This window comes from Tamandua tetradactyla, chromosome 3 (genome assembly GCF_023851605.1).
Source record: "Tamandua tetradactyla isolate mTamTet1 chromosome 3, mTamTet1.pri, whole genome shotgun sequence".
Taxonomy (NCBI): Eukaryota; Metazoa; Chordata; class Mammalia; order Pilosa; family Myrmecophagidae; genus Tamandua; species Tamandua tetradactyla.
The window spans coordinates 107,888,742-107,910,787 of NC_135329.1; the positions used below are offsets into that span (position 1 = coordinate 107,888,742).

The window sequence follows — 22,046 nt, forward strand, 5'->3', positions numbered from 1 at the left end:
ATTGATATGATTCTAGCTTTGATTTCACTAAAACTGTGCTTATGTTCTGAAAAGGGCAGGTAACTAAATTATTACATTAATTATGAGCCTTGGAGCATGTAAATCTGGCTGTGCAGAAACTGGTTTAAATTGGAAAGATTCTACAGGACTGACCACTGATACAGCAATTTCTGTTTTGAGTCTTTAAAGCAGAAAGCTTACTTTTAAATTAATTCTTTTAAAGTCACCCCAGTATTACACTTTTGTCCATTGGGATAGGAAAACTGCCCTCCATTCCATCCCTTAGTCTTTGGAAGCCTCAAGCAAAACAAAAGAAAACAAATGAAGAAAAACAAGATAAACAGGGCTCATTTTTTATTTCATTCATGAGGGAAGTACTGAGTCCCTCCTCTATATCAGGCACTGTCTCAGGGTGTGAGGATATATATATATATCAGTACCTCGTGAAGCTTATGTTCTAGTTAAAGAAAACAAACATGTTTAACATATTAAACAAACATTAATAAAGTAAATATTAATATATAATATGTTACATAGTGACATACAATATGAAAATAAAATAGGAGACAAGGGAGAATGGAAGTATGGGGACAAGGGGAGGTGCCATTTTAAACAGGATGGCCAGGACAGCTATCACTGAGAAGATGACACATGAGCCAAGGCTTGAAGGATATGAGGAGAGAGCCATGGAGACTTTGGAAGCAGGACTGACCTCGTCACCAGATTCAGCAGCCACAGTGCCAGAGCCCACGATACATTTAAGGGCTGCCTTAGTTTGCCAAGACTGCAGTAATAAAGGACCCCAACCTGGGTTGCTTTAAAAAAAAAAAGGAAATTCATTGTCTCAATTCAGAAATCAAGGTGTCAGCAGGCCCGTCCTTCCTCTTAAAAGGGAGAATCTGTTGGCTGCCTCTCTCCCGGCTGCTGGTGGGTGGTGGGCAATCCCGGCATTCTTGGGTTGTGACCCCATAACTCCATCCTGGCCTCCGTGACGTGGTCCCCTCTCTCTGTCTCTCTCATTCTTACTGTCCAAATTCCTTCTCCTTTTAAGGATACCAGTCATGTTGGAGGAGGAGCCACTCTAATCCATTGTGGCCTCATTTTAAGTGATTTCTTTAAAGATCCTATTTACAAATAAGTTCACATTCACAGTAAGGGTTAAGGACTTGAACATGTCTTCTTTGGGGGAGCATAATTCAGTCTCTAACAGGGTTCAAGAAGATCTACTTTCTTAGAAAACAGAAGAAAAGAAGTGACCTGTTCTAGTTTGCTAGCTGCTGGAATGCAATATACAAGAAACGGAATGGCTTTTAAAAAGGGGAATTTAATGAGTTGCTAGTTTACAGTTCTAAGGCTGAGAAAATGTCCCAATTAAAACAAGTCTAAAGAAATGTCCAATCAAAGGCATCTAGGGAAAGATACCTTGGTTCAACAAGGCTGATGAAGTTCAGGGTTTCTCTCTCAAGTGAGAAGGCACATGACGAACACAGTTGGGCTTCTCTCAGCTGGAAGGGCACATGGCGAACACGGCGTCATCTGCTAGCTTTCTCTCTTGGCTTCCTATTTCATGAAGCTACCCGGGAGGCGTTTTCCTTCTTCATCTCCAAAGGTTGCTGGCTGGTGGACTCTCTGCTTTGTAGTGTTGCTCTCTCTGAATCTCTCATTCTCCAAAATGTTTCCTCTTTTATAGGACTTCAGAAACTAATCAAGACCCACTCAAATGGGTGGAGACATGTCATCCCCTAATCCAGTTTAACAACCATTCTTAACTAAATCACATCACAGGGAGATGATCTCATTATAGTTTCAAATATACAGTATTGAATAGGGATTATTCTACCTTTAAGAAATGGGATTTATATTAAAACACAGCTTTTCTTAGGGGGCATACTTCCTTTCAAATCAGCACATGACCTTTTTGAGTTTAAAAATTGCTTTAGTTTTTAATCTAGTCTGGATTTTATTCATCTTTGTATCAACACAGTAGTAAACATCAATTTCCACTATTATTTTTAATGGAAGAAGGGGCTCACAAAGAGAGATGTGTCTAAGACCCAGGAAAGCGATAAAGAAATGCCCAGCTTGGGAAAAGGGCTTCTCATCAACTCCTGGTATTAGCATCGGAGTGGAACACAATAATGAGATATATTATGCTGTATCAACTAAGAAACAGTTTGGGGAAGAATGCTTTGTCGTTTTTATCCTAATACTGCACCTTAAATCCTCAGACATCTAATTATACTACAACAGATGAGCTACAGTACTTAAAAGCTATCATTGAATTGTTTCTTAAAATTCTGCCAATATCTCTGCTGACAGTCACATTGATGAAGAGTCCATAACGTACTTTATGCAGTTGATACAGGAAGGCTTTGCTACTTATAAAAAAGAAAGCCTAACCTCATGATAAAAGTAAAAGAGAATCAATGATAATTTTATTTCATTAGGCAAATCAAGGAATGGTAGTGAGGAGTTAAATTCAATGTATCCAGAATACCCCAAGGAGCAAGTAAAAGTATATTTCAGTCTCCAAGGAAAAAAGAAAGGTAAAAGCAGGCTGAAAAATTGAAGCCACCTAAATAGCAAAAAGAAAACTGATGGAAGGTAACAATCCAGGTTAATACAGAAATATCACCAACTGAATTCAAGAATTGGGCATTTAAAATATAAGTTCTTCAAATGTAAGGGAACAGATAGAAGTGAAGGCAGTTCTCTATGGGTTTATAAGTAATATTACCATATTGAAAGAGAACAAGATTGAAAGAGGTTGTATAGACCTATGTATCCTACTGATTAACACTAGAAATATAAATAAGTTCTTACAAGAACTACTTCAAAGGTATGATTCATGTACAAAAAGGGTTTAAGTCCAGAATACAGGGGGAAAACTGCTATTGCATGCTATGCGCTTGTTTAAAAGGAAAACATCAGCAGTACCATAGTGACAGCGGGGGTAGATAAAAGGGGGACAGACAAGACCTAAGGGGAAGTTTAGATTTCCCATTTGGTAAGGTTGTGTTTATTGGTTATTTTTCTCTTGGGAAAGATGAAATTATCTAAAATTGAGAGTGTTGATGGACTGTGGACTTTGGGCCCCATACATGATGCCTAATAAATGCAGGTGGTTGAAGGATGCACTGAAAGTAGATTGGTGAACAATGATGTATACAAATGATTGAATATTGTGCTGCTACGAAAAGGAACAAAGTCGTGAGGCATGCAAAGATGTGAATGAACCTGTGGGACATTTGGGGAGGCAAAATAAGCCAGAAATGAAAGAATAATTATTGTATGGTCTCCTTTTGAAAAAGCTTAAAACAGGGGCCTAGATTGCAAGCTCTTATAGCAGACGCATGTATTTCTGGATTTTGAGCAGCTGTTTCATATATATCCATAACCTGGTATTTAGAGATAAGAACAAAGCTGATCGGGTTGGGATTAAGGTAGTTCAGAACACAGAGGTAAGGAAAATATTGTCTGTATTTTAGAAACATCTGTTCTTTGAGACCAAAGGAAGAAAGGTTTATTTTATCTGGAACCTAAATTTTCTGTAGCACATAATCTAATTCAATCTGCCTGGATAGCTCATTGAACAATTGAAACACAGGGAGCCCAGAATAAAAATGAGGGCCTTTAATCCTGTACAGCTTAATATAATGGCTGAATACATCCTAGAATATACTAAGCAGATAATCAAAAAGTATTGGCAAAGTCCCTTGACAGATGAGAGAAAAAATATAGAACTATTAAACTTTACCATCAGGGAATCCCCTGAAACTGTGTCAAACATTAGGGACACCCAAATCAGTAGGCCAAGCCCTTGATCTTGAGACTTACTCTTGTGAAGCTTGTGTAAGCAGTGGAGAAGCTTAGCCTACCTATAAGTAAGCCTAAGAGTTATTTCTGGAGGACCTCTTTTGTTGCTCAGATGTGGCCTCACTCTCTCTAAACCCAACTCTGTAAGTGAAATCATTGCCCTCCCTGTTACGTGGGACATGACATCCAAGGGTGAAGTTCTCCCTGGAGGCATGGGAGATGACTCCCAGAGATGAGTCTGGCCCTGGCACCATGGGATTAACAATTCCATCCTGACCAAAAAGGGAAAAAGAAATGTAACTAATAAAGTATCAGTGGCTAAGAGAGTTCAAATAGAATTGAGAGGCTACTCTGGAGGTTGGCTCTTGCGCAAGCTGCAGTTAGACATTGCTACCTATCATAACCTGCCAAATCCTAACCAAAACCATTCCAACCAATCCTAAAGAACACCTAGGGCAATATATAAGATTCTGCAAAGGTTCCATGTACTAGGGTAACTTTCCAGAAACCTACAACCTCCAGATGTGTCCCTGAAACAGATAAATCCTAAAACCTAAAGGGCTCAGCCCCTCCAGAATATCAGCTATTTCCATCTCCCTACCCCATATTACTGACAGCCCCTTCCAACATGAGAAAATTAGATTTGCCATAGCCCAAATACCCCTAAAAAGTGGGATAGAAAGATCAAAGGTGATTATGGAGTTATACGGAGAAGGTAGGGTTTAACAAACAAGTATGATGGCTGAATCATTAAATTGATATTTCTTTTAGTCTCTAGTATTTTAGAGCAGCTAGAAGTAAAAATCTAAAATTGTGGAACCGTAACCTATACCAAAGTTTGGTATCTGAAATCTGTTCTACAACTAGTTGTTGTGCTGTGCTTTGAAATTTATTGCTTTTATGTATATATGATATTTTTCACAAAAAAAAAGCAGAAAAAAAGTTAGTTGTGATGATAAAAAAAATATTCATTCCTTCTAGCCTCCTATATTCTGGAGCAGCTAGGAGGAAAAAATCTGAAAGGATGGTATGATAGCCCATGACAAACTCTGGGATCTGTCCTGTAATAACTTTTTGAAGAGTGCTTTGAAAACTACAGCTCTTTTCTTTCTTTGCTTTGTATGTATGTTATATTATACAATAAAAAAAAGCTTAAAAAATAAAAATAAGTATGAGTTCTCAATTTGTCACTTTCTGTGTATGTTTTGGGAAATTTAAATATTGAATTCTATTCAGATTCAACTATTTCTATTTTCATGCTCACTTTTAAGGTTTGAATATTCCTTTTATTTCAGAATATGAGTTTCTTATAAAGATCACATGGTAATTGTGCTTAGAATTTGGAATTCAAATTCTAAAGAAAACTTTCCTTTGAAGTTTTTGGAAAATTTGCCGAATCCACTGATAGTCAATGAAATAGCAGTAGTGGTATATGAAAGGCTAGAGAGGGGAGGGAAGGAAAGAGAAAGAGAGGGAGAGAGAAGAGAAGGAGGAAAAAAGAGTGTGAAATTGACTGATTGGTTCAGAGAATAGGAAAGAAGGGGGCAGTGTGTGAGTCCTGGGAGCAAAACCACAGAAAGTAGAAAACAACTGGTTTCTTCTCATGGTGCCTGTGCTTGGAAAATAAACTTTATTTATATATTTTCATTTATATTAATTAATTAATTTTTACCGCTCTCGTGTCTCCTTACTCTGTCCTCTACCAGTCTTTCCCGAGGTTCCTCTCTTTTATCATAGGTCTATAATCCTTATCACTTCTTAAATCAGTCAGGGAGGAAAAAAATGTAGCAATAGGATTTGTGGGGGACTCAAGAGTTTAGAGAAATAATGCATATCTCATAGAACTTTTTTGAGGATTCAAGAGAATATATATGACACCTTGCATTATAGATAACAAGAGAGGAACTAAGTTAGTAGTAACTTGAGGGTTTTTTTTTTTTGCTTCTTTCATCCTCATCCCAATATCATAAAAAATTTCAATTAGAAGAATGGACCAAATATACACGTTTAGTGGTTGCCAACCATGACTACATTGAACATGAAGAAGCTATTTAGAAATCACTTCTTTTCAGTATCCTCTCCTCTAGTCTCCTATGTACAGTGTCCAGTCCTCTCTCACACTTCTAATATAATAACTATGACATCATCTCCGTCTATACTATAAGTAACTTAATTTTCTATTATATAACTATAATATAGTATATCTATAATATAGTATAATATATCTATACTATAAGTAACTTAATTTTCCCTCTTTGTTGCATATATTTAAAGTCCCCATCATATCAACCTTTGTAGGTTGCTTGCTTCTAAAACAGTACCTAGAAAAGTAAACATGTATAGTAAATACTTGGTTAATTGAGTTAAATATCAAGAGAGCCATTTATATCCTAAAAATGTTGTACTTGAAGGCATAAGACATTTATTTTATGGTTATAAGGTGCTGCATGCATAATTTCATTAAGTGGTGACTTACAGTCATGAAGTATTTAAATTTCTCAAACAACTTATGATTTACCAGTTCTTGAGAAATATATTATTAATAGATTTGTCATACTCAGAAGATCAAGAGAGAAAGCTGGTGGAAGAGACTTGAAGGAGAAAAGAGGACAGGACTAAAATTGTGCATGTTATTGGCATATGGATTCGCACCTCTTCACTGAACTCAAAGGACACTCCATTCTCCTGGAGAGTTATTTGTAACTCTAGATGGCCAGATAATTGCCTGTTAAATAGTGAATGAAAATTGTCAGGGGGTGACTGAAAATGCAAGTCATTTACATTCCTCAGGAGAATTTGTAAAGCAATTCTACAGCTCAAAGCAGTTTAAAGAAAGAGGGCTGAAGGGTCATTGAAGAGAGATGCAACTGATAAAGGTTGATTGGAATTTCTTGTCATATTAGCCAGTTAATGATGTATTTAAATTATCCTGTAGGCTTTTTCATTATACCTTAATGTTCAGAATTTAACTCTTTTTTTTTTAAGTTTGAAAGTCTTAGCTGAATTTCTCAAATTCAAATACAAATGGAAAGTGCTACAGTATAAAAAGAGAAGGGTGATATGTTGACCACAGCTGAGGAAATTGACAGCAAGGTACGCCAGTTCACAAAGCTGTGTTTGAGTTCTACACTGCTTCAGTCCTTGTTATCAATTTAGTAGTTTTTAGAAACAAGCATGCATATATCCTTTGGCACAACACTTTCATCCAGAATCTATCCTTTAGAATGTTTAGCACATGCTCAAAGATAAATGAACTAGTTTTTCTAGTGCTGTATTGTCCATAATAAGAAAACAAATGACTCTCAAGACAGGGCTAAATTAATTACGGTGCATCCAAGCAATATAATTGTTTGTAACAAATAGAAAATACAAGATAGAAAACTAAGCATCTAAAATAATAAATGAGAAAAATAAGTTACTGAGTAATACATACTATTACAGTATATTAGTATAACACATTTTTAAAAAGCCCTTTCTATGTGCATTAAAAAGAGATGGAAAGACTTGCCAAACCTCAACCAAAACTTTATTTTCCAATCCTAAAGAATACGAAGGGCATTATACAGGTTTCTACAAAGGTTCCATGCACTAGGGTAACTCTCCAAAATCTACAACCTCCAGATGGGTCCCTGGACCAGTTAAATCCTGAAATGCAGAGGACCCAGCCTCTCCAGAAAATCAACTAGTTCCCTTCCCCTACTCCATATTATCGGCAGCCCCTTCCACTATGAAAAAGCTAGAATGGGCATAGCCCAAATACCCCTAAAGAATGGGAGAAAGATCAAAGGTGATAGTAGAATTATACAGAGAAGGTTGGGTTTAACAAATAAGTATGAGTGCTGAATCATTATATTGATATTCCTTTTAGCTTCCAGTATCTTAGGGCAGCTAGAAATAAAAACCTTAAATTGTGAAATTATCATCCATATCAAATCTGTTCTACAACTAATTGTTGTGATGTACTTTGAAGTTTATTGCTTTTACATATATAGGTTATTTTAAAAGAAGAAGGTGTGTAACAGAGAAGATAGGATTTAACAAGCGAGTATGACTGCTGAATCATTATATTAATATTTCTGTTGGTCTCCAGTGTCTTGGAGCAGCTAGAAGAAAAATAAAAAAAGTTTTTTTAAAAAAGGGGGGAATGGAAGAGAGTTGCAAGGGTAGCTCAGTAGAAAAATTCTTGCCTGCCATGCGGGAGACCTGGGTTTAATTCCAGGCCCATGTGCTTTCCCCCATCACCCCCCAAAAAATCAACAAATGATACTGCAAAAATGGGAAAAGATCATAGTGAAACCAAGAAATCAGGATTTAAGGGGTGATTTTGATATAAATATTCCTTTTTTGCTTTCTGGTATCTTGTAGTAGAGAAATACAGGGAATCTCTACATTGTAATCCAGTAGCCTTGATCTCTGGTTGTATAGTCCTTATCTTCTGGCCCTGTGATTGTAAAAACCTTGTACTAACCTTCATCTGTACCTAGTTATCCAGTTTTTCAACTTTAGAGTCTTGTAATCACTAAAGACAGCTCCTAATGTTTATAATGGGTCCACCTGGAACTAACCCACCCCAAGTCCCACATTGTCTTCATGATCGGGACTGGAACTAATCAAAGTGGGCCGTCCTGACATGCGCAGTAGCTTAGACTTTAACCTACAAGTCACCTAGACCTCACTCCGCCATTTTCCTACAAAAATTCTGTGACTAAGCATGTAATCAGTCTGAGCATGCTCAATAATCAGATCCCCTCTAATTCCATCATCTAGGGCCATTGTGCTCATTATCCTAATCCCTGTCCACCTTTTCTCTAATAAAACTACCCCAATTACTACAGTTCAGGGAGACAGATTTTGGGCTGCTAGGCGATCTGCTCTCTAATAATAAAGTCTTTTTTTGTTGGAACCCCGGTGCCTCAGGAATTAGTTATTGAGAGTATTGGGCAAAAGAATCCATGGCCTTTGTCCAGTAACAATAGGATATGGGGTGAAGGGGGAGGAGCAGCTTTATCATTTGGCATTGTATTCTTTTGCATTTTGGAGGGATTTCGGAACACCCAAGCAGTAATCTTATAATAAAAATATTGTATGTAGTTTGTTGATGTGTTATTACTTAGTAATTTGGGGCTTAGAGTGGACCCTTTGGGTTACAAACATCAAAACTTTAATTTTGAGATTGTCCTATGAAATATGGACTAAAATGCAGACCAGCATTTCTGTTCAACATTCCACATATCTTCAAACATGTATATCCCATTCCTTAGTAATATAAAGGAGTATAAAGTTAAGATTAAAGAACATAAATCACCAAATAATTTTGTCATATTTTAAAACAACTTTTAAATCACTTTTCTCACCAGTTCTTAACCTATTTCTTTGTGATAGCATCCTGCTTATAATTAAAAATCTCATCCCAGTAATGAATATAGAAAATACCTCTACGAAATTATGTTTGTGAGAGTCAACTTTTCCAAGATGCTGCTTATAACCTTTCTCACAGATTTTACCTTCTATTAAGAGATGTTCTTTCCTTCCTTCAGGTAAAATTAGAAGAGATAGAAAGCACCTGTGCATTTGGAAATAGACGATGCTGTCCCTGGACCAGCATCAGCAGCATCACCTGGGGATTTGTTAGACAAGCCAATCCCAGGCTCTATCCCACACCTGCTATATTAGAAACCTAGGGGGTGGGCCCTAGCAATCTGTTTTAATTGTTTTTAAAACATTTTTTATTGCTAAAGATAACATATATACAAAGAAAAGAAAGAAAAAGCAATGCTTTTCAAAGTACACTTCAACCCAGGAATCTGTTTTCACATGCCTTCCAGGTGATTCTGGTCCAAGCTCCAGTCTGAGAACCACTGAATTATACCATGATTAGGTTTTTTTCATAAATAAAGTAGTATTCTCCTATTTAGCTTCTTTTTGTTTTTCTCCCACTCTATTTCAAAACCTGGAGTTACATGTAAATGAATACTTTTCAAAGTGTCTGTTCAATCAGCTTCAGCCCCTAAGTACTCCATTCTAAAATCTCCACAGTCGTTTTCTTGAATAGCCTATCTCTCTAATGGGGAGTAGAAAATTTCACCAAATATAAAAATAAAAAAGGATTGAAAAGAAATTTAAGCAGGTTTCATTATAATGTACATAGTTAGCATACATATCTCATTTTTGATATTAGGCAGAAAATTAACCTAGAGAGCCTTCACAGGCAAAAAAGAAAAAAAAGATACTAAAAGAAAAAAAAATCTTATTTAGGAGGATTGTAGGAACTAAAATATTTACTCTAGATTTAAAAAATTAAGATGGTTTTATTGCTCTCTCCAAGTCCTGAAGTGCTGAATAAAATCAAAAGGATGAACAAATAATATTTTTATAAATAGCCTCTAGAAATGAATTTTTACTACACTGCTTACAGAGTCAGTTCATAATTGTTACAAATTTTTAAGGAGTGGGTGGAGGGAGTCACTATATTTAATTTTCAACTAAGAGTAAACACTAATGGAAAAATCACATGGGAGGAAAGAATATTTCTTCTTTAAGAGCACAGTGAAAATTTAGCACCTGCTGCGTGGGAAAAATTAATCATTGATTTCTGTTTTCTGTTGTTTTCTCTGTGTAGAAAAGTGTCTAAGTAACTTCTTGATGCTTCTTCCTTTAGTTCACTGCTTTAAATGGAAAACAGAAACTGTAAAGGAACTGCAAACCTTTGGCATGACTTCAGCAGTGGATTCTGAAGGGCAGCCAGAGATGTGATTTCTCAGTGAGCTCTTCAAATTTATTGTAGATAAGAATCTAACAGGAGATAGGGTCACAATTCTGATTCTTGGTCCCACCTCCCAATGATTCCAATTCAGCAGGCCTGGAGTATCGCCCCATAATTTGCATTTTTAACTAATACCCTTAGATGAGTCCAATAAGATGGTTAAAAATCCATACTTTGAGAAAAATTGCTTTAATTGATGTTTCCAGAGCTCAGAGGAATAAGAACTGTAAGTAGATGGTAACTTTGAAATGCTAAGCCAGGATTTTAAAAAATGTTTTCTTTGGAATATTAGTTATGGAATCTTTGAGGATAGGTTGTTCCGAGAACAAAGGATTCTGTGGTTAAATATATATATTAAAAAAAAATACTACATTCCAAGTCTTTCCTTTGGAAATCTGAAACACAATGTCCATTGTCACGATAAAGGTCCTATAAATCCCTCAATAAAAAAAAAATTACACTTTGTTTAACAGTTAAATGAATCAGTTTTCAAGGGAAGGATTTTTCTTTATGGATTTAGTAACATTTCCCCCAGAATAGTTTTCCAATAACACTTGTTTGGAACAGGCTAGGTTAAACTGTAAAATTCTATTCTGTTGCAAATAGAGAAAATTTTTTATATTGTTGGGCAGTAAAATGGGAGGGCAAAAAAAAAAAATGGGATCAGACACAAAACAGAAAGATTCTCTAATCTTCCTATGAAAGAGGAAGGAAAATAAATTCTCTCCACTTCTCCATCAACTGGGGGCACCATAAAATGCAAAGCACAGGGCACGTTGAGAGCAAAGCTGCCGAGTCAAGCAGACATAACAGTAACTAGTACTGTTAATGCAGCTCACAGTGCATATCAAAACCGTACTGTCCCTTTACAATTTACTCAATTGGGTAAGATTGCTCCCCAGCCCCTGGTAAACTCTGGCAAACCCCACACCTGTTCTGAACACTTTTTCTTAATAATTCCCTTGACTCCTCTGTTGGAATTCCACTGACACCCCAAGGGATCCTCATGGGCTCTAGTCTAAGTCACTCTCCCATTTAGCTATCAGATCCACAAAAATACTCACTTATCCTTTATGCTGATAAATTCTGGGAATGGAGACAGATTTCAAAACAACCACTTCTTTGCTCTGTCATCAAGAAAGCTGGCCGGTTTCTCTTGTCCCCTGGATTACCCAGGCAGAGGCAGACTAGCCCATTGTGCCTACCAGTGTCCTACCGTGTTTTCTAACCAGGTGGGTGGAAGTTTCCCTTTCCAGACTTGAAATAAAATAGGTAGCACCACCCCCCTTCCCTTTGGGTGTGTAGGTGGAAGAACTTAAAGAGTAGGGCAGGCTCTCTCCCAGATAGGACTGCTACATAAAATACAGGATGTGCAATTAATTAAATGAAATGTGAATTTCATATAAGCAGTAATTTTTAATAAAAGTATATGCCATGCAAGAATTTGGGATATACTATATTAAAATTTTTTACTACTTACTTGAAATTCAATTTTAACTGGGTATCCCATATACATATATATATATATCTATATGCATATATATATGTATGTGTGTGAGAGAGAGAAAAAAATTTAGATTTTTTTCTAAATCTGGTAACCTATACTCAAGAAACCTCTTCTGAAATATTTTCCCTCCATATCCACGCCCTAATTTTTTTTTTTATCCCCTTAAAGTGGGTGAAGTCTTGTAAGCAGTATGTAACTTCTCTAGATTTCCTTTGAAAATACTAACTTTGGTTGAGCATTTTGCTTTGGAATTTCTAATCTATTGTATCTTAATGCATCAGTTGAAACCTATAATTTAACAGCCTGTTATACTAATTATTAGCAGCAGCATTTTGCAAAGTATTGGAGATGGCAAATCTTTATAGGCCTATTCTTGATATTTTAAAGTGAACTTTGAGCACTGACATATGGAGAATGTTTGAAATAGTCATAAGGGCTCTGACACAAAGAATTAATAGCTAAGTAACAACAGCCTGGTGCATGGTATAAGGACGTCACCGCACACAAAGAAGTGAATGGGCAGACATTGAAATGAAAAAAAAGATGAAGCTTAGCAATCAATCTGACAGGAGCAGAGATGTAGCTGTGCGAGCTGTAGCTAAAGGTTTTGCTACTTTCTTAAGGGTAAGAAAATTGAAATTTATAACCGAGCAAACCATTAACAGTAACAATTTTTGAACAATAGTATATTCGTATAAACTGTTTACTCTCACTGTGATTAGCAGTCATTTCTAAAGAAATCCTTTTTGTTGTTTTCATAAAGAACGCTTCTGGTTATTGTTATAGATATTTGGTTGAATGCTGACAGAGTGGTCCACAACTAACAGACTACAGACTTATCTGGGCTCATTTCTATTGATGAGGATTTTTTCTTTCAATTGTTTAAGGACCTCGGGTACCAAATTAAGGTAATAAACTTAGTACCAACAATCAGAAGGATTTAAGTCTGAGAAAAAACTCTAGACATGTTGGGAAACAGGATTCTTTGAGGGATTATGGAAAGATGGTGATCTATACATACAGGTCATTTAATATATTGACCATGTTCCTTGAGGGAAGGTTTCCTAAGAGTGTGAATGTTGAGTCAAAGGGTAAATGCCTATAAAAATTTTACTAGATAGCACCAAATTCTACTGCATAGCAGCAGAAATGTATGAGTACCTGTTTCCTGGTCTCACAACAGAGTATACAATAAAAATTTTCAAACGTCAGTCTGAAAGGTGAGAAATAGTCTTTCAGTATAGTTTTAATTTGCATTGTCTCATTACTGATCCTCAATAAAAAATAATCATAGCCCTAATTCTAACCCCACAGATTAGTTTATTATGCCCTCACTCATTCTAGTGCCTCACAACTCCTCCCTGTCAATGCCACAAACAATGCTGTTTTCATCTTAGCTGCACTGTCAGAAACAGTAGCCACATGTAGCTATTTAAATTTAAAGTCATTAAAATTAAAAACCAAATAATCTCGGAAGAATAAAACCAATTAAAGCAAAAGCAGAAAAAAATAGTAAAGAACATAAATATAGTAGCTGTCAATTAAAGAACTGATTTTTTGGTAAAAAATCATGAATTAGATAAATCATTGACTAACCAATTCAAAAAAGGGGGGAGGAACCACACAAATACTCACAATAGAAATAATAATGGAGAAATATTCACAAATACAGAGGAAAACAAAAGAATCATAAATTACTACTTTGCTCATTTTTTTTGCAGCTAATACTTGAATAAGTGGATCAATTAGAGGAGATCTTTAGCAGAATTTAAATGATCAAAAATAATTTGCATGGAAATAAAAAACCTGAAACCTTTGGTGTTTTTGTCCAAGCATGATAAAGTATTAATTGAAACTATATAACAGAAGTCACAATTTCCTTCAGTGAAAAACTTGGATAGAAAAGGAAAATGTTAATCCAGTTAAATGTTTTTAGAGCATAAAACCTAGAATGTTCTTTAACTTTAATATTATTATAAAGATAAGGGATCAAACCAGTTATGATGAAGTCACATAAAATTAAGAACAATTGCAGAGAAAGGGTGAGTGTGTGTATGAAAAGGAGAGAACATTCTATGTAAGTTAGGTTCTATATATTTTGTATCTTGGCATCGAAAAAATGAGCTTATATCCAGATTAGCCTTTTATAAGAGCAAGTAATGATGTTCGGCTTTTTGACTCTAAATCACTTCTTGCCATAACTTTTGTATGTTATCCTTAAACTAGGGTCTATGATTACTCCAAGTCTTAATTGTCCTTCTCGTTATAATAGATTGTATTAATTTGAATATGACAAGTGTAGGAAATTTAGCTTTGTCAGCCCTGTTGTATCTATAAACTTACTTTATTTTGTGCCTCTCTGCTGTAGGTGTGGCATAAATTCACATTCTACAGAGGAAGCATTAAAATATTTTGTCTTGGATTTCTCATACAGGTCTGATTGAGAAAAATAAATTGGTCATTCCAATAGACTGATTTTACACCCAAATGCAACGCGTATATCTTTGACAAGTAAAAGAAATAAGAAACAAACAGGGCGGAAACAATGCAAGAAACTGAGAGTTATCAAACATTTATCTATTTGCCTACATCCCCTGCCCCTTGACAAAATGTCAAGTTCAGAGAACTCTTAGCCTTTTAAGTAATACCTAATTTGACAACTGAATCATGTGGTGATAAAATTTGTAGAGATATGAGAAACATTTTTATTTATTATAAAAGTAATTGAATGATGAATAGTAAAAAGGATAATGTTTGAGCAATATATACTTCTATAAATGTTGATAAAATGTTTTAGAGACAATAAAATCAGGACATTAATAGACTATAACTTGCCCAAAATGTTTCAATAATAAAATGTTTCAATACAAGGAAATACAGAATTTTACTGTTACTAGGTTAAAGAGGAAAATAAATATATGAGTGCCTTAAGAGAAGGCAAAACAGTGATTATCAAATTCAAAATCCTATTATAATTCTCAAAAATTTTAAGTAGAAATAAATGTAATGGTGATATGTAGCTTATGATAAGATATTAGAAGAATTTCTACTAAAGTCACTACTTGATAATTTTCTGGAAGTTCTACCCAATGTGATTAGATGGTCCAAAATGAGAACTGTAAATGTTTGAAAGTGTTAATTAGCAGGTGGGCTCACTGCCTGTTGCACATAAAAGCAAATATATGATAGCAGGATTTCGAGAAGACAGTTTATTTATTACATGGCAGCCCAGCAAGGAGACAGGAAATAAGGTTCAAATCTATCTCCTTGAACTGAAAAGATTTAGAATTTTCATATGCCTTAGTGGAGGCTGGACTACGGAGGTGGGATGAGGAAACACAGGGGTGGCATACTAACAGGTAGTTTGGGGGCAGGAATTAGTGGCGCATGTGCAATGAGAGATCATGCCAGTTCAAAATGGTGGTTATGACATGAGGAGGGGTATATTTTTTAGCTTTTATAATTGAACATAGTTATCTTTAGGTCAAAGTTTTATCCTTCTGTGCACGCTCCAGTCTCCAGATTTAGTTGGAACTGGTCTTAACTAGTTTCTACAGGGGAAGGATAGAGAAACTAGGCCTTCCATGAAGCAAGTCACCTATTAGTAAACATGAGTAGGTGGACTCCAAGTAAATAAGAGAGAGGTTAGGAATGGGCTTGCTGGCAGCAGGTTTCAAAAGGATTAGTGGAAAATAAAAATATTTTAAGATACAACAGTTGTTACATAGAACATCAAGACTGTCACTACTTTACAAAATGCCAATAGTGTTATTATCTTTAAATAAATAAATAAATAATTTATTTATTCATAGATATATAGCTATATATAAATATATATTTATTATTTATGTTACATATTTATAACATAGAAGAATGGGTAAACAAAATGTGGTATGTACATACCATGGAATATTATTCAGACATAAAAAGGAATGGAGTTCTGATGCAGGCTACAGCACGGATGAAGCTTGAAGATGCCATGCTGAGTGAAATAGGCCAGACGAAAAGAAACAATTACTGTATGACTTAGTTTATATGAAATACCTAAAATAAGCAAATTTATCATGTCAGATAGTGGATTACGGGTTACTGAGGGCTGGGGTGGGGACAGGGAATGGGAAGTTAATGCTTAATTGGTACTGAGTTACTGTTTGGAGGAGGAAAAGTTTTGGTAATAAATGGTGGTGATGGTAGAATGTTGAAAATGTGATTAATGTCACTGAATTGTAAAACTTGAAACTGGTTAAAATGGCAAATCTTGAGCTTTAATATGTTACTACAATAAAAAGTTTTATATATATTAAAGAAAAAGTTCATAATTAATAGCAACAAAATAGCTGAACTGCACATAGTATATGAGTTTCCCAGGGGTGCCATAACAAATTACCTAAAACTTAGTGATTTAAAACAACAGAAATTTAATCTTTCACAGTTCTGCAAGCCTGAAGTCCAAAATCAAGGTGCTGACCACACTCCTTGCAGAGCTTCTGGCAGCTTCTGATATTCTCGGGTTTATAGCTACATAACTCCAGTCTCTACCTCTGTCTTCACATGGCCTTTTCCCCAGCTTCTTCTGTGTGTTCTTTTCCGTCTCTCATAAGGACGCACACATTGGATTTAGTGTCCCTCTTAATCCAGTATGATCTTACCTCAATTCTTATGTTAATTAGATCTGCAAAGACCCTATTTCCAAACAGAGTGACATGAGGTCCAGGGCAGACATGAATTTCGGGGGCAGCAGGGAACGCTATTCAACTCACTACTATAAGATTAACATTTACTGTGCAGATAGTATATATATTAAAGAAACACTTTAAAATGATCATAGCCATTAACATGCTATAGTGGACATGAAAATATTTTCATTTTTTGGAGGTATGGTGGATCAGAGAGCCTGAATGTTTATTTTGTTTAAAACAATAAGAAAAGACACAATTTTTTAAAGTTAACATTTAAATTAAATTAAATTAAAGTTGTCTGGTAAAAACAAATAAGCAACCAGAGCAAGGAGTCCAAAAGAGACTAAAAAATGGAACTCTGGAAGTATAAAAATATTGGAGAGAGTTTATGCTCAAGGGAAACTTCCAAATACTGATGACCTTGAGCTTCTGTTTGATAATCAAACAAGAAGCTGGAGAAGGCATTTCATACTTAGGATATACGAAAGGTGGGAAATTTAATAGACCTTTGTGTAAAACAGCAGAACTAAATTGATCTCTTGGGAACAAGAAATCAACTTACCTCATAGGAAGAAGCAGCTAGAAAACTTGTCTGACTTGACATTGGTGCTAGACAAAGAGGAGGAATGACTTCCCTGAGATGTTTATTCACTCACTCAATTTTATAATCTGAATACACACTACCTGTTTGATCTGAGAAGCACTGAATGGAAAATTAAAATTGTTGAAGGTGCAGGGCTTCCAGCTAATTGACAGTAGCAAATGAAAGTCTTCTCTAAGACAATGATTAAAAGAAAATAAAAAGAAAAGAAAATCAGTTTCCACAAAGGCTGTGAATAATTCTCTCAGATAAAATTCCAAGTATATTCAGAGTCCAAGATCATGAAACAATGAGTCATCAGGGAAATAGAGCTTTAATATTTGCATGAAAAAAAAGGAAAAAAAAAAAGATTTAAACATACTATCTAAAGAAGCTCGAAAAAGAAGGGCAAAATAAGTGCCAAGTAATTAGAAGGAAGGCAGTAATAAAGATTCAGAGCAGAACTCAATAAAATAGAAAACAGACCATCGATAGAGGATATGGATAAAACCAAAAGTTGTCTTTGAAAACATTAATGAAGTTGGCAAATTCCTATCTAGACAGATTAAGGAGAAAAAGAGACTCCCAAATTATCAATATCAGGAATGAAAAAAAGATTCATCACTACAGATTTTATGAACATAAAAAGGATAAGAGATTATTATAAACAATTTTGTCAATACAGTCAACAATTTAGATGAAATTAACAAACGTCTTAATACAAATTACCAACACTGAAACAAAGAAACTTAGACTAAGTAGCTTTATATCTATAAAAGAAATTGAATTCCCTATTAAAAACTATCTTTCAAAGAAAACTCCTCACACAGATGGCTCATAGTGAATCTATCAAACTTCAATGAAGAAAAAATGCCAATTCTTCAAAAACCCTTTAGAAAACACAGGAGGGGGGAACAATTCCAACTCATTTTCAGAGACCAACTTTACCTGAATACCAAAACTAGACAAAATAATTTCAAAAATAAAAAACTAGAAAATAATATCCTTCATGAACACAGATGCTTAAATTCTTAACAAAATAATAGCAAATTGAATCCAGCCTTATAAAAATCATAACACATCAGGGCAACTATGTTTAGTAAGGAATACATGGATAATTCAGCATTCAAAAAATAAATGTAGGGCGGGCCACGGTGGCTCAGCAGGCAGGAATGCTTGCCTGAGATGCCAGAGGACCCGGGTTCGATTCCCGGTGCTTGCCCATGTTAAAAAAAATTAAAAAAATAAAAATAAATAATAAATGTACAGGTGGTTCAATGGTAGAATGCTTGCCTTTCATGTGGGAGACCTGGGTTCGATTCCCAAACCATGCACCCCCAAAAAACAATAAAATAAATATAATTTACCTTGTTAACAGAAAAAAGGAGAAAAAGATGCAGAAAATTCATTCAACAAAATTTAATATCCAGATATTTATAAAAATCTCAGCAAACTTGGAATATAAGGGAATTTCCTCAATCTAATAAATTCAGCTAACATCAAACACTAGAATGAAAGACTGAAGACTTTTCTTCTAAGAGCAGGAATAAGGCATGATGTCTGTCTTTACCATTTCTGTTCAATTTTGTACATAAGATGCTAATGAGAGCAGTAAACAAGGAAAAGAAATAAAAGGCACCTAGATTTGGAAGCAAGATGGTAAAACTATCTTTACATGCAGATGGTGTTATTATATAAATTCTAAGAAATCTACCAAAAAAGGAAAAAAAAGAAAAACCCACTAGAAATAAGTGAATACGTTTTGTCATAAGGTACAGGACCCATTAGAAAAATTAAATGCATTTTGATACAGTAGCAGAGCACAATTGAAAGTGGAAATTCAATTGTGGCATCTCCAGGAAATCTTTTAGCTTGTCTGAGTTCAGGTTTTCTGACATATTAAATGATAGAGTCAGAGTAGAGTACAATAGTCTCTAAGGCTCCTTCTTGCTTTAACCATCAATGGTTCGCTGGTCTGCAACTCTGTGAGATCAGGGACTTTGTTTTGCTTGCCATTTCATCCCAAGGCCTAGCACAGTACCCAGAACTGCAGGCAGTCAATACACTGTTTAATGAGGAAGAGAATGAGACACAGGAATAGACTGCCAAGAACAGTGGTGAGTACCCATTTGTGCTGTTTTTTTAATGTAAACAGCTGCTACCTGGAGAGCGTCGTAATTCTAGTCAGACTAACTTCTGGGGTCTCTTCAGGCTTCTTCTGATTCTAGGAATGTGTGATTCTATGCATCTGATAAGAGCTATCATGAGACTCAACACCCAGTCAGAAATCTGTTACAGCGAACTTGAACCTGACAATGTGCTAGGCACTGAGAATGAAGAAAATTAGACCATTCCTTCCAAAAACAGACAGACAGAAATCAGAATGCACTGTAACTTCCAATGGCATGGGAGCCAGAAGCTCAACTGTTTGTAAAAGTATACTCTCCTATTCCTTGAAATCATGAAGAGCAAAGACCTTTGGCTATAATAACCTCAAATCACGTATACTTAAACTAGTTTTATATGTAATTGCCTTTGAATGCATCTGAGATTTGCATGCTTAATTATTCTTTCAGTAACCAGATTTGTAACGAAGCAGGTAAACCTACAGAATGATCACTGTTGAAATGTGTATTTCACCAACGCTGTACTCCACATCACACGTGGGAGGTATTCAAAAATGAACTTACTCTGAGGGGAAAAGAACCAGTGAACTAAAATAAGACCCTAAATAATAGGCAACTGTGAGTTATTCCTAATGGGTCAATATATAGTGAATTTAGAGCCAGCTTACTGTAAAGAATCAGTTGTCAAATGACCCCTAATGGAAACAACAAATTTAAGTGAGCAAGTGAGGGAGTGAGGGAGTGTGTGTGTGCGTGTGTGTGTGGTGTGTAGAGGTTAGCAGGGTTCATTTTGGAGAGAGAACAGGAAGATAGAGAAGGAACAAGAGATTAAATTTCAGGACAAAACTAATGGCCCCTAGATTTCTAAATGTATCCACAAAGTATTTACGAGGGTAAAAATATATTAAAATGGAAATATCAAACAAGACTGAGGGTACAATCTTAAAGCAATTCTCCCCCCTACTATCCACTTCTGGGGTCTCTTCACGCTTCCTCTGATTCTAGGGATGTGTCATTCTACCCATCTGATAAGAGCTATCATGAGACTCAACACCCAGTCAGAAATCTGTCACAGCGAACTTGAACCTGACAGCCTCACTGTAGATAGTTCTTTTCCACTCCTTTGGATGAAACCTAGAGTAGTAACTACGAAGTTTCTGCTCCCTTTTAGAAAATGGAGACTTTTGCATCATTTCAAGCCACAAAACAGTCTGATTTCAAGAATTAAATAGTCAAAACTTCCAAGGACATTTTAAGTTAAGGCTTTAGCTTTAAATCAGTCAGTCAACTAAGGCCTGCTTTGGGCTGGCTGTTTCTACTCCAGCTGCTTGCCTAGCACATTTATTTTTCCTCCCTCAAGCACAGTGGCCTCTAGTTCCTCCAGTGTTGATATCAAAATGAGGAAGAAGAAGTGTAGTCGCTGATACCGTCACGAGCTGGTATTAGCATTCTCTGGACTTGGAAGAAATTTGAAGGCTATCTTTCTGTCAAGGGATGCTTTTGTACATTCTTTATAGACCTCCCCCCACACACATACAATGATACCCCCTAAAATCTTGGCATCTCTCACCTTCCTTTCCCTTGATACAAATAAATAAAAGTCTTTCCTCTGATCTAAAATTCATAACTTCTCTCTTAGCTCCCAGGAACACGCTGCTTCCCCACTTGATGCTGCTCACCTCGTTCTTCCAGCCAGTCCTTGTGAACATATCAGCATCAGCTCTTTCCCTCACCTGTAACCTGCATCTGGTTCTTGGAAACATGCCGGCACCCAGTGCCCTCACAAACAGTTTCTGCGGGGTCCCCTGGAAAAGGCAGCGACCGTGATGTACTCCCCCTCTAGAGCAGCTCATTAGGTAGGGCCTTATCAGTTGCATCCTCTATCAACCCAGAGGGATGTACATTGGACTCCTGGAGTTGACCCAAGAGGTCCCTTTATTGTGAATTTAATTGAGGAGTAACTCCACCACTCCCTAATAAAGGCATAGTGGGACTCACAGAATACCAACCAAGCTAGCCAGAAAGTATTCTTCCCTTAGAAATTCTGGTCCACTTATACCACCCTTGACGCAACTGAGGGTCTAAGAGTTGAAAATCAAGTTGACACATACTCCTTTTCATGTTCTGTATGAAAGTTTCTCACTTGACAATGAAAGTAGTTGAAATTCTGTAATCTCGGCGCCTCAGCTAAAACTAAGAATAACAGTTTTATTTTAATATCTTGTTATATTAAGAAAATGGAAGGTAAGCAAATGAGGTACTTTGTTAAATCAATGCTTTCCAAATAGTCAAGCCAGCATGGTGATTTTTTTTTCTTTCCACTAGCACAAAAACATCGTCAATGTCAAATCAAGGTGCCATTGGAAACTAAGGTATATAAATAGCTGAGAACTTTTCGTTAGTGACATTGCCTTTCTGCACAATTTCAACACTTCTTCTTTTTCCTTTCTTGCAAAAGATCTGTGCAGCAATGGAATCAAGTAGATCATGAGGCAATGGAGAGTTGCAACCAAACCCATGATGTGTTCCTCTGCTTCTAATCAAATCAGTAACTGAGACACCTCCACAGTTTACC

General features: G+C 35.9%; 1 long non-coding RNA gene across 3 annotated transcripts in view; it reads right to left on the bottom strand.

Annotated features, from left to right (window-relative positions):
* Positions 1 to 22,046, bottom strand: part of LOC143677586 (uncharacterized) — a 137,949-nt gene that overhangs the window by 104,705 nt on the left and 11,198 nt on the right. The window contains exons 2-3 of one of the 3 annotated variants that reach the window (XR_013172695.1): positions 17,328 to 17,374; positions 15,990 to 16,068 (exon numbers count right to left, since the gene is read on the bottom strand). The exons of the other annotated variants lie outside the window; for them this stretch is intronic. This is a non-coding gene — a long non-coding RNA (uncharacterized LOC143677586). The remainder of the gene's footprint in view (positions 1 to 15,989; positions 16,069 to 17,327; positions 17,375 to 22,046) is intronic. 3 annotated transcript variants of the gene reach the window in all.